The sequence below is a fragment of the Podarcis bocagei genome, assembly GCF_964188305.1.
Source record: "Podarcis bocagei genome assembly, chromosome: 8".
Lineage (NCBI taxonomy): Eukaryota > Metazoa > Chordata > Lepidosauria > Squamata > Lacertidae > Podarcis > Podarcis bocagei.
Window position 1 is genome coordinate 5726415 of NC_138133.1, and position 13893 is coordinate 5740307.

A 13893-nucleotide genomic window follows, 5' to 3' on the forward strand; every position below is an offset into this window, starting at 1 on the left:
TCTTTCTTCACTGAACAATGGTGTTACTATTCACTGATAACTCCACGTTTTCAGGTAATAAGAATTTAACCTATCAAATTAATATCAACAATAAGACCGATAGAATGATAGAAAATCATTCCGAATCTATGATTGCATTCAAGTCAAGTGTGGATATAAGCACTTCTGGATATATCTTAGACCCCCAAAAGAAAGTTTCTTATCACTCAAATCCTCTCCGCTGAATGGCTCTGCACTGATACAATAATGGCAGAAAGAAAGTTCTCAGTTCAAAACAACTACTGTTACTACTACTACTATTACTACTACGATTAATTATGACATTTCAGTTTACAGTCTGACAAACTGAAATTCTGGCAGAGTAGTGCACACTTTGAGTGCACTTGAGTAGAAGCTTTTTCTTCATGTCATAAACATTCCTGATTAATTACAGTAAACTTCCGCATGTGCCAAAGCAATCCAAAAATGCAATACATCTAACAAATCTTTTATCTTCAGATATAAGTTTCATTGAGTTTATACTCAGGTAAGTTGGTATAGGATTGCAATGTAAAAACTGTAATAAAATCTTACTAGCAAAGGTTGAATAGAATTAAGTAACAATACTATGAAAACAGAAATGAAAAACCAATTATTCAAAAGGATCATATGGGTCTTCTTGGGAAATACCATTGAAAAGCATCCAAAAAAGTCAAAGGGAGAATATTGAATAATTCACCACCTAAGGAATTAGGAATCATCACACAGAATCGTAAGGAAAGATGTATCACCCAAAACTTCCTCTAGTGCAGCAGTGGCCAGCCAGATGCCACAGGGAAGATTACAAACATATGGGAAAAATGTCAAATGAATATGCATGCCTAAAGAATGAAAGAGTTATCCTGTGCTAAAGTGAATTTAAATTTCTTTTTCAGCATTTTATTATGGCCAAAAGAACAGAAATAAAGCACACAATGCACCAAAATCTTAAAGAAAGAACAAATTTAAAAAATTAAAACAAGTTCATAATTAAATAAAGGCCAAATCACCAGAATTCTGGCAGGGATAGGGTTGCCAGGGCATCCCACAATTGTTTTTAGGAAAACCTGAAAGTTGTTGAGCTTTTTCTAGACAAAAACACCCCTAAAACCGTGATTTTGTGATTGACTTGCCTAAGAACGAGGACAAAGCGCCAACTCTTTGAAATTCCCCCAAGATGTCAATTCCGCCTTTGAAATCCCAGTAACGTCCAGGGAAATCCGAACGTATGGCAGCCCTAGGCAGGGATGTAGGCTTCCTGAATTATTGCATGGTTTTCTTCTGCTGGCAACTGCTTGTGTTTATGCTCCATCAAAAACACCCTAAAGTGTCATTATCATCTACCAGGAAAAGCAATAAAAATATTAAAATAACAGTTTGTATGCAATGAAAAAGAAATCTGAATTAAGCTTATGTGACTTCTAATCAAGTGATACTAAAGTACATTTGGACAACCAGTGAAAGAATTTTTACTCATTCACAATTCTCCATAGATATCAGGGGGAAATAGCAATATAGAATTATAAACATGAAAATAAGCAAATACAGTTCCCCATGTGGACTCAGAGTGTCACTGTTGGACAACGTGGGAGCAGCCATGGCTCCAGCATTTCGGAGACTCTTAGAGCAGTGTCTCTCAACACTTCAGCTGAGCAGAAAGGAAAAGCTTTTATTTTAAAAGCTGCTCAAGAAAGGAAAGCTCTCAGTTTCCCAAAGATCAGCTGAAAAGAAGAATATTTCTATTATCTCAAATAAGTGTACTGGGAGTCTTGAAAACTGTACTGAAAGAAGGAAGAAATCAGGAAATGCAATGGATGTGATGGAAGTAAAGCAGGCAGAGAGAACAAGGAAGATCACCAAGAGGCAAGTACTGTTTCTGTTCATATTCTGGTCTGTGTTCTGCTGCCAGGTAGTGTCTGAGAAGGTTCAGTATTCAGTTCCAGAGGAAGCAGAGCAGGGCTCCTTTGTGGGGAACCTTGCTAAAGATCTGGGGTTGGATGTCAGAGAGCTGTCAAAGCGCAAACTTGGTATTTCTTCAGAAAAGCAGTTCTTTGAATTGAATGAACAAAATGGCAACCTGTATGTGAATGAGAGGATAGACCGGGAAGAGATTTGTGGGGAATCATCCACTTGTGTCGTCAAATTAGAAGTTGTGGCACACAATCCTTTGAATATTTTCCACATAAATATTTTTATCCAGGACATTAATGACAATGCCCCATATTTCCGGAATGAAAATGTTGAGCTTAAATTGAGTGAGTCTACTCTGCCAGGAACTCGATTTGCTCTTGGAAATGCTGAAGATAAAGACATTGGAACAAATTCCCTGCAGAATTATCAATTGAGCTCAACTCCATATTTCAAGTTGGAAATTCAAAACAGCAATAATGGTGGCAAATATGCAGAATTAGTATTGCAGAAACAACTGGACAGGGAAAAAGAACATGTGCATCACATGGTCCTTACAGCCATGGATGGTGGAGAACCTCCAAAAACCGGAACAGCCAAAATATTGGTAACAGTTCTTGATGCTAATGACAATGCCCCTGTTTTCACCCAGACAATCTATAAAGTGAGCCTGAAGGAGAGTGCACCCAAAGAAACCTCTGTGCTTCAAGTCAAAGCATCTGACAGTGATGAAGGGTCCAATGCTGAGATCACTTATACATTCAGTGACATCCCAGAAACAGCTGAGCAGAAATTTCATCTGGATCCCAGAGATGGAACAATTACACTTATAGAAAGTGTTGATTTTGAGGACAGACAAAAATATTTGATGATAATTAAGGCAAGTGATGGAGGAGGCTTGGCGGCACATTGCAATGTGGAGATTGAGGTTCTTGATGAGAATGACAATGCTCCAGATGTGATCCTTACATCCGTGTCCAGCCCAGTTCCAGAAGATGTCACATCTGGAGCTGTGATTGCTCTCATTAAAATTCAGGACAGGGATTCTGGGGATAACGGAGAAGTCACCTGTCACCTGAAGGAACTTGTACCTTTCCTGATAGTCTCATCCTCGGATAATTACTTCAAGCTCCTCATAGATGGTGCTCTTGACAGAGAAAGGACTCCAGAGTATAATATTACAATCACAGCCACAGACAAAGGCACACCTCCACTATCCACACACAAAACCATATCAATACAGATCTCAGATATCAATGATAACCCACCAGCCTTTGACAAATCTTCCTACACTGCCTACATTCCAGAGAACAACCCATCTGGAGCTTCAATTTTCCACATCAAGGCCTCTGACCCAGATCTGGATCGCAATGCCAGAATCACTTACTCCATCCTTCACAGCAACATCAAGGACCTGCCTCTCTCCTCCTATGTCTCCATTAACTCTGAGACCGGGATCATCTATGCCCAACGCTCCTTTGACTATGAGCAATTCAGGGAGTTTCAGATTCAAGTGAAGGCCCAAGATGGAGGTTCTCCACCACTCAATAGCAGTGCCACAGTGACAGTATGTGTTTTGGATCGAAATGATAACGCTCCGCAGATCCTGTACCCCTCACAATCAACAGAGGGCTCCCCTTTCTTTGAGATGGTGCCTCGGTCAGCTGAGTCGGGTTATCTGGTGACGAAGGTGGTGGCCGTGGACTCTGATTCTGGACACAATGCCTGGCTCTCCTTCCATCTCCTGCAGGCCACAGAGCCCTCACTCTTCAGCATTGGCTCCCACACAGGAGAGGTGCAAACAGTCCGAGCATTACTTGAGAGAGATGCAGTGAAGCAGAGGCTGGTCATCCTGGTGAAGGACAATGGGCATCCTCCTCTCTCAGCCACCACAACTTTGAGCCTGGTGTTTGCTGAGAACTTCCAGGAGGCTCTTCCAGAAATGAACTCCCAACCAAATGACTCAGAGTATCAGTCTGATCTACAGTTTTATTTGGTATTGGCCTTGACCTTGGTGTCCTTTCTGTTCCTGGTGACGGTGATTCTGACCATTCTGATGAAGCTTCGAAGGTCAAGGAACCCCACTTTCCTTCAGTGCTTTATTCCTGACCCCCATTCAAAGGCTGGTGCCATATTCCCACCCAATTATGAGGACGGAACTTTGCCTTATTCCTACCAGGTCTGTCTGTCCTCTGAATCCAGGAGGAATGAGTTGACATTCCTGCAGCCCACTGTCCAAATAGCAGAGAACATCCTTTGCAATGGCAGCTCTGACATTTCTTTGATGGTCAGTGGAGGCAATTTAATTTCTGAAAAGGAAAATGACAGCACGGTGAGTTATATTGCATGTTCCTTATAGGGAATTTGGTGTTGTCACTTGTTTGATAGTTTAATTGTAAACAGTGGATGTTATCAAACTGGCATCCCAGAGAATTGAGACCATGTCATCAGGGAAATAGGTAGGAAGTAGTACTGAGCTGCTACTGCTGTAGAGCAAGCTAATTGGATTTTCCAGCAGCTATTGAGGAACAGCATAGCTGGATGGTGGAGGCTCTGTCAGAATTACCCAGGTGCACATTTGCATGGTAACTCGGTGCCGTGCTAAGATTACAGTGTGGTGCAGCATGGCTAAGTGGAGAGAATGCTATTTTTCTTTTCTTTTCTTATCTTTGCAGTACAAATGCAATTGAATAAGTAGTTATTTTTTACATTCTGTCCTTTAAGAAATTTACAAGAAGAAATACCAAAAAGTCTTTCATAGAATATTCTTTAAATAAGTTGGTAAATTTCTTAGTAATTGGTAAAGTTTTTCAACTGAATTTTAGGAAGTGTGTGTGGAAGGAAGTGTTTATGGGTTGGATTATTTAATGAGAGTAAAGGATTAATTAATCACTAAACATTTTAGAATAACTTGATTTGGTTCTCATAAATACAGATAATCTTACATAGCATTTGGATACTGTGTTCCTGTCATAGACAGAGCTTGGGATTTGGGTCTGATGAGAATAGCACAACATATTAAGTGGTGGAGCACTGATAGTATCAGTAGTACAAGCATTTCTTAGGTCCTGTGACTGCATGCTGTTTGTAGAATGAAAAATGCTCATGTACAACCTGTGTAGAAGAGTGGCAGCATCAAAAGGGAGTTTCTCTTGGCATGATTTCTAGAGATGTTGTATACCACTCTTTGTGTGTGTGTGTGGGACTATAGAATTATTTTACTTAAATAAATAATATGCACATATCCCACCCCCCACGTCCAAGATATGTATATACTGGAAATGGTCCCTGGATTGACAAATACCCTAAACCAAACATGACTGTATCATGAACCCAAAAGTATCCCCTGCCCCTGCACTGGCCCCAGCCCTGGCCAGGTCCTGTATTCTCATATACTACTGATGTCCAGTGTGGATGCAATCCCAAAGTATTGGCATTCCTTTCCTTGGCATTTGCATTAGAGATTATGACAAATTGTAACAGTTGTAGTGAACACTTTGTATGTAAGGATGTGTGGATGTGGAGCATGTGGTTAGTATTTCCACTTATACCATCTCTAGTCATGCTTCCATACTGTAGAAATATAGGGGACAAATGACTATTGGGTCACAGCTACCAATAGTAGATGCCCTTTTAACTCTTTGGCATGGAATGTTTTCTTATGGAGAGTCAATCTGGCCAGGACATACATCTGCACATGCTGTAATTGCTGTACTTTAAAGCTGGGTCATGTTCACCACCAGTGTATATTCCATTAGGAAAGATGAAGACTAATGTTAAAATAACATTTTTGGCATTATCTAGTGGATAATTCAGTGTCTTGTCCCTCCTGCTAATGGCCAAATTCAGTTTTAGCAGTTTAATCTTGTAGAACAAGAAGCACAACATCAAGCTCTCCAACGAAGATGGCCGAAAACCACCTACCTCTGCTGTTTAACAAGCCCTCACATGCTAGTTTTTAATAAAGCTCTCTTCTGAGTTTGACATCCAGTTTTCACATGTGTGCTTCTAAGCTGCCATTGAATGTTATCCATCCACAGTAGTGGTGTTTGTGATAAGCTGGAGCTGTGGATGAGGCAGCGGTGTGGCTGGGTCTGTATGCATCTGTCAGCAACCAATCTGGCATTCCTGCTGGTGCACCTACATGGCCCTAAGCTTGCCGTGACTGAAGCCCAGCCCTTTCCAGATAAGCAGTGGCAATAAATTACAGAGAATGTGGCCATTTTACTTCTTTGCTCTGTGCAGTAATACCTAGTGTTAAGAATGTTCAAGGCGCTTCACATATAGTGCTGTGTAACTCTTACAATAACCCAGAAAAGCAGATCAATGTTATGATATTGGGGTAGGGGGAGAGGCTGCATTCAAATTTGTGGGGAATATTGCATTAGTTATTTTTCCTGCGTTTAATGGCAGCATTTCTGTCCTGTTCTTTTCACTGTGGTACCTGCTGTGCTAAGGAACTGTGGTTTTTGACTGATATACCAGCAAGTTGTGCTGAATTTCATGCACACCAGTGTATTTGGTATCACACAACAATGAATGTCATTGGCTAATGCCGCAACTCTGTCAGCCTTTCTGCACATGGATGCCTCTGTTTCCCCATGAAAACAGCAGGAAAGAACTGTGTGTCAGCATATCAGTTTCCTCACTTTACAACTACAAACATTACACTGACACAAAGAAAATAAGAAGTACCAGAGGCTTACTATTCTTTTTTCTGCATCCAAAATGAATCTTTTGAATATCCAGCAAAGAACATTGCTGAGAAAGTTCAATATTTCAGAATTCAATTCATTCCAGAATTTCCAGTAATGGGCTAGGGCAGGAACCCTAAACACACTTGTCTTTCCTGCTCCATTTCAGTTTGTTTACAACAACAAAAGTTGTCACTCTTCTTTATCTATAGTGGGTAAATTTGAAGGGAAAAAATAAAGAATATAGAAAAATATACATAGTTATCCTAGCTATATCTTCATTTATAATATTTATAATATTATAATATAATAGTACAGTGAAATGGTGTTTATTTAATTTTCAAAAGTGAAGTTTTTGCAGTTTGGGCTTGATCCTCTGGGTGTCACTGTTGACCAGAACGGAGCAGAAATGTGAAATCCTGCCCAGTCGAAGTTGCCTTTCCGTTAAACACAAACACAAAATATCTGAAGGAACAAGCTGCTTGTCAGTGCAAAGAAGAAATGGAAGTGCATTTTCCTTAGAAAAAAATTGGATACAGCATCATTTGAATCAGAATTGAAGGGCCTTTAACCTGCTGCAAGGATGGAAGGAACTCAGAGGCTGTGGAATTGCAGAAAGGGAATCTTCCAGTGCCTTTTCATGATGTTTTCTTGGAAGGCAGTTTCTGGGCAGATCCACTACTCCATTCCAGAAGAGATGCACAAAGGCTCTTCCGTGGGGAATGTTGCAAAAGACCTGGGAATGGATGGCAAGCAGCTCCCAGACCATGGACTCCGCATTGTTTCCCCTGTAGGTATGATTCAGTACTTCTCTTTGAATGCCAACAATGGCCATTTGCAGATATCTGAGAGAATAGATAGAGAGGAAATTTGTGGAGAAGCAGAGAAATGTTTGTTGAAGTTTCAGGTTCTTGTTGAAAGCAAATTGAAGCTTTATGGAATTGAAGTGGAAATTACAGATATAAATGATAATGCTCCCCACTTCTCTCTATGGGAACAGGACCTGGAAATCAGTGAGGCATCTATACCTGGATTCCAGGTTCCTCTTCCTGAAGCTCAAGATGCAGATTGGGGGATAAATTCAGTGCAGAGCTATGAACTCACGGGCAGTAGCCATTTTGCTTTGCATGTGCAAACAGAAGAAAATGGTGTCAGACTTGTTGAACTTGTGTTGGAAAAGTCACTGGACAGAGAGGAACAATCAGCTTACGATTTGCTCCTCACAGCTACTGATGGAGGTGATCCCATCAGATCTGGCACATTACAAATCCACATCGCCGTCCTTGATGCAAATGACAATGCACCAGTTTTCAGCCAACCTCTCTATGAAGTGAGTGTGAATGAGAATATTCCCAAGTGGTCCACACTTTTGACAGTGAGAGCAACTGATATGGATGAAGGAATCAATGGAGACATTAAATACTTTTTCCAAAAAATCACAAAGAAGGACTCCCAAATGTTTCTGTTAAATTCCACAACAGGTGAAATCATCCTTATTGGGAATCTTGATTATGAGGAATCATCTTTATATGCATTTGAGATACAAGCAAAAGATGGAGGAGGCCTGAGTGACAGATCAAAAGTTGTGTTATCTGTGATGGATCTGAATGACAATGCACCCGAATTATCAGTTACCTTTGCCACCAACACCATACTGGAAAGTTCACCATCCCAAACGGTAATTGCCATTTTAAATGTCCAAGACCGAGATTCAGGAATCAATGGGGAAATCACATGTTCAATCCCTAGCAACCTCCCTTTCCAGCTAAAGAATTCCATGGATAACTTTTACAGTTTGGTGACAGATGGTGCTCTTGACAGGGAACAGGTGTCAGTCTTCAATATTACTGTCACTGTCACTGACCATGGAGTCCCCCCTCTTTCTACAGTCACAGTTGTCACACTTCATGTTTTAGACACAAATGACAACCCACCCCTCTTTGAAAAAACAGACTATACTTTCTATTTTGTTGAGAATAACCAAAGAGGAGCCATGGTCTCTTCTATAAGAGCAAATGATCTTGACTGGGAAGAAAATGCCAGAATAACATATTCCATCACTGATGACCAAAGAAGTGACTCCCGCCTCTCCTCCTACCTCTCCATTAACTCTGAGACAGGGGTTATATATGCTCTGACCTCCTTTGATTATGAAGACTTTCGAGACATTCGGTTCCATGTAAAGGCTCAGGATGGAGGTTCTCCACCACTCAGCTCCAACGTCTCAGTGACTCTCTTCATCCTGGACCAGAATGACAATGCTCCCCAAATCCTGTACCCCTCCCCTCCCACTGATGGCTCCACGGGGATAGAGCTGGCCCCTCGCTCCTCTGAGCCAGGCTACCTGGTCACTAAGGTGGTGGCCGTGGATGCGGACTCTGGCCAGAATGCCTGGCTCTCCTACCAGCTGATCAAGGCCACCGAGCCAGGGCTCTTCACTCTGGGGCTCCACACGGGAGAGATCAGGACGGCCCGCTTCTTTCTGGAGAAAGATGCCCTCAAGCAAAGCCTGGTGGTTTTAGTCAAGGACAATGGGCAGCCTCCAATGTCGGCATCAGTCACTGTCACTGTGGTCTTGGCTGACAGCATCCCTGACATGCTGACTGATCTGAGCAGCGTCCCAGTATCTGAAGACCCACAGTCAGATCTCACCTTCTACTTGGTGTCTGCAGTGGCTTTTGTCTCCTGCTTGTTCCTCGCCTTCCTCCTTGTGTTACTGGCACTCAAACTTCGCAGGTGGAAAAATTCTCAGCTGCCTGATAATGCAAGTTTGAATTTCAGTGGTGCACCAGTTTCACAGTTTGTGGGGATTGACGGAGTCCGGGCATTTCTTCAGTCTTATTGTCATGAGGTTTCACTGACTTCAGGCTCTCGGAAAAGTCAGATTCTTTTTCCAATCGGAAGCTGTACCAATACTCTGACACCACAACAGGCTCCTGATAAGCCAGGCCCTGTGTTACTCATAGGTGATTCTAACACAGGTATGGAGGAGGCAGCAACCCATCAGGTGAGCACATAAGTTTCAGTACTTCCTATTTGATCTCCCAGTATTCTAAAATGCATAGGAAACTTTCCTGAGTACAAAAGGTTTCCTGGCTCAGGCAATCACCATCCAGGACTGGGAGACTAAGAAGAACCACAGCATGGTGTAGATTGCACATCTCTTCCCGAGGCCCCTCCTTTGCATGTTTAGCTAAAGCTAAGGATGCATTCCTGAAGGCTGCTAGTGCCATTGTTTAATAATGATTAACAAGGTCTCTAGAACAGTTTGGTTTGCCAGAACTTTTGGTAGCAGGGCTCTCTCTCCATGGCTGTAGCACAGAGGTGGATAACCAGTGGGCTGCATGCACCATCCACATCTGCATATTCATCTGGGCTTGGAGGCTCTTTTTTATTTTTTGTGGATTTTTTTCCTTCAATGTTTTTACTAAAATCTTTTGCAGTTGAGACACAGATCCAGAAAGGGTGCATGGGAGAAGGAAAGATGTGGGGTGAGGGAGGGAACAGGGAGAAAGGATAGATGGACACAGCTTCATTACATTTTGTGTTAACCAAAAACAAAAACAAAAAAACCACAAAGGGAGTTTATTTTAAATGTCAGGGGTTTTTTAAAATATATATAATACAAAAAAGCGAGAACTCTAACCCCAAACTGTTTGGGTTGCATGCAACAAGAAAGGTTTTCAGCGGGTGGGGCATCAATGCTTGGTGTGGGGGGCTGACACGCTTGGAACACGAATCATGAGAGAAGCTCAGGGAATGGAGCATTAAAACAGACACCATGAAAGAATGAGGTGCTTGGGCAAGGAGGGAAATACAGAGCAGTTCCTCAGCAGGGGAATGGAGGGCACTCCACACTGAAGCCATGGAGAAATCCAATCCTTTTCCATCCCATCCCACTGCAGCCCATCCCATCTTTCAGTGCAGTCCCCCAAACTGCCTATACCTTCCTGATCCTGCCAAAGAGAAACACCACTACCGGAGACGGGGTGGGGAATCATCTACCTGGTGACTGCAGTGGCTTTTGTTTCCTGCTTGTTCATCACTTTCCTCGTGTTAGTGGTCATCAGGTTGCACAGATGGAGAAAACTGCAGCTGTTTGAGTCAAGGAGTGTGAATTTCAGTGGTGCTCCTGTCTCACAGTTTGTGGCTATTGATGGAATCCAAGCATTTATTTACTCTTATTGTGATTATCTTTCTCTTACCACTGACTTTTGAAAAAACCAGTTTAACACTTCCAGGGCAAATTATTTCCATACCGCAACCAATGATCAGGCCTAGGAGGTAAAGGATCCTATTTTTGCTACTGGGTATTTAGATTGGAACAATGGAAATGAAATCAGAGACCAGGTGTGCTAACTTTTTCTTCTAATTGTAAATGTAGTTACAAATCTTGACAGATAAATTTTCCATTTTTCTCTTTTCTTGACCCTTTTCAAAGCAATTAGACATGTTGGTAATTATTTTATTCCACTTATAGCTAGTATCTTATTTTACTAGTTGGGGAAATCTATATATCCAGAATTTCCCAGACATATCCAAAATTTGTCAGCATCATCTGGGCAGAAATCAGAAAAATGTTGGGAAAAATCCGGGCGTATGGCAGCCCATGTTGGCAGTTGCGATCTTGCCCAACAACTTTTCTGTCCGGATTTTCACTGTTTGAAACATGGCAACTGAAGGTCTGATTGCCTGGGACACAAGCCAGAAGGCACAGTGGGTGGTCTTCTCACTTTGGTGAGTGGCAAGGAGGGGAAAAGAGGGGGAAAGAAGGTAGCAGGGGGGGGAGTGGCCTATTTTTTTGTCTTGGCCCCTCCCCCCAACTGTGCCCACATTTGGCTTCAGCCCTGTCCACCACTGGCTTTTGTCTTGCCCAGCATTTCCTAAGGCCACTGGCAGATTACCTCTGGCCCCCTGTTCTGTTCTGTTGTGGAATGCCTCCCCCTTGGGAAGTCTGATTGCCCCCCTCATTAAATGACAGGCTGTGAATACCTCTGTGTTCAATTACACTGTCAATTATTTCTTCCACCTCCCTGTTGGTTGATTAATTGTTTTCATTCAAGTTGTGATCTGCTTTGGAAGTCCCTGGACTAAAAGCTGAGATGAACCTATTTCGAACAAATAAATACATTTTCCTGTGGTAACATGATCTTCTGGTTCTCTTTGCCAACCACTATTCTTAAATAGGTGCAACTTGTGCCTAGTTATGTGCAAGTAATAATTGCTCACAGTAGCATAAAGTACCTCTAAGCCTGGAAGGAAAGGGGGTGTTGCTATATGCACTTTGAGTGCTGGTGGGAATTGCATGCTGAAATAGCTGACCTATCCTGCCTGCATTACAGTTCCCAATCCCAAACCAGGAGCCATGTGCTAGAACTGGCCCTCCAAATGTTTTGGGACTACAATTCCCATCATCCCTGACCACTGGTCCTGCTAGCTAGGGATGATGGGAGTTGTAGTCCCCAAAACACCTGGAGGGCTGAGTTTGGGGATGCCTGTGCCAGAAGGAGGCATCCATCCTCTAATCTACCTTGCTGGACTGGGTCATTAGTCAAATATAGATTCATTTTGCTATGTGTATGCATTGTGTTTTAGTCTATGCTTTTGGCTAATCGTTCTTCACTGAACAATGGTGTTACTATTCACTGATAACTCCACGTTTTCAGGTAATAAGAATTTAACCTATCAAATTAATATCAACAATAAGACCGATAGAATGATAGAAAATCATTCCGAATCTATGATTGCATTCAAGTCAAGAGTGGATATAAGCAGTTCTGGATATATCTTAGACCCCCAAAAGAAAGTTTCTTATCACTCAAATCCTCTCCACTGAATGGCTCTGCACTGATACAATAATGGCAGAAAGAAAGTTCTCAGTTCAAAACAACTACTGTTACTACTACTACTACTACTACGATTAATTATTACATTTCAGTTTACAGTCTGACAAACTGAAATTCTGCCAGAGTAGTGCACACTTTGAGTGCACTTGTGTAGAAGCTTTTTCTTCATGTCATAAACATTCCTGATTAATTACAATAAACTTCCACATGTGCCAAAGCAATCCAAAAATGCAATACATCTAACAAATCTTTTATCTTCAGATATAAGTTTCATTCAGGTAAGTTGGTATAGGTATGCAATGTAAAAGCTGTAATAAAATCTTACTAGCAAAGGTTGAATAGAATTAAGTAACAACACTATGAAAACAGAAATGAAAAACCAATTATTCAAAAGGATCATATGCGTCTTCTTGGGAAATACCATTGAAAAGCATCCAAAAAAGTCAAAGGGAGAATATTGACTAATTCACCACCTAAGGAATTAGGAATCATCACACAGAATCGTAAGGAAAGATGTATCACCCAAAACTTCCTCTAGTGCAGCAGTGACCAGCCAAATGCCACAGGGAAGATTACAAACATATGAGAAAAATGTCAAATGAATATGCATGCCTAAAGAATGAAAGAGTTATCCTGTGCTAAAGTGAATTTAAATTTCTTTTTCAGCATTTTATTATGGCCAATAGAACAGAAATAAAGCACACAATGCACCAAAATCTTAAAGACAGAACAAAATACAAAATTTAAATTTGCTAAACAAGTTCATAATTAAATAAAGGCCAAATCACCAGAATTCTGGCAGGGATAGGGTTGCCAGGGCATTCCACAATTGTTTTTAGGAAAACCTGAAACTTGTTGAGCTTTTTCTAGACAAAAACACCCCTAAAACCATGATTTTGCAATTGACTTGAATAAGAACGAGGATAAAAGGGCCAACTTTTGGAAATTCCCCCAAGATGTCAATTCCGCCTTTGAAATCCCAGTAACGTCCAGGGAAATCCGAACGTATGGCAGCCCTAGGCAGGGATGTAGGCTTTCTGAATTATTGCATGGTTTTCTTCTGCTGGCAACTGCTTGTGTTTATGCTACATCAAAAATACCCTAAAGTGTCATTATCATCTACCAGCAAAAGCAATAAAAATATTAAAATAACAGTTTGTATGCAATGAAAAACAAATCTGAATTAAGCTTATGTGACTTCTAATCAAGCGATTCTAAAGTACATTTGGACAACCAGTGAAAGAATTTTTAGTCCTTCACAATTCTCCATAGATATCAGGGGAAAATAGCAATATAGAATTATAAACATGAAAATAAGCAAATACAGTTCCCCATGTGGACTCTGAGTGTCACTGTTGGACAACATGGGAGCAGCCATTGCTCCAGCATTTCTGAGACTCTTGGAGCAGTCTCTCTCTCTCTCTTAA

At 41.4% G+C, this 13893-nt stretch overlaps 1 pseudogene across 1 annotated transcript; it reads left to right on the forward strand.

Annotated features, from left to right (window-relative positions):
* The first annotated feature begins 1402 nt into the window (after positions 1-1402).
* On the forward strand, positions 1403-4305 carry LOC308593718 (protocadherin gamma-B4 pseudogene; annotated as a pseudogene). The gene has a single exon. The product of its transcript is annotated as a protocadherin gamma-B4 pseudogene (transcript).
* The last annotated feature ends 9588 nt before the right edge of the window (positions 4306-13893 follow it).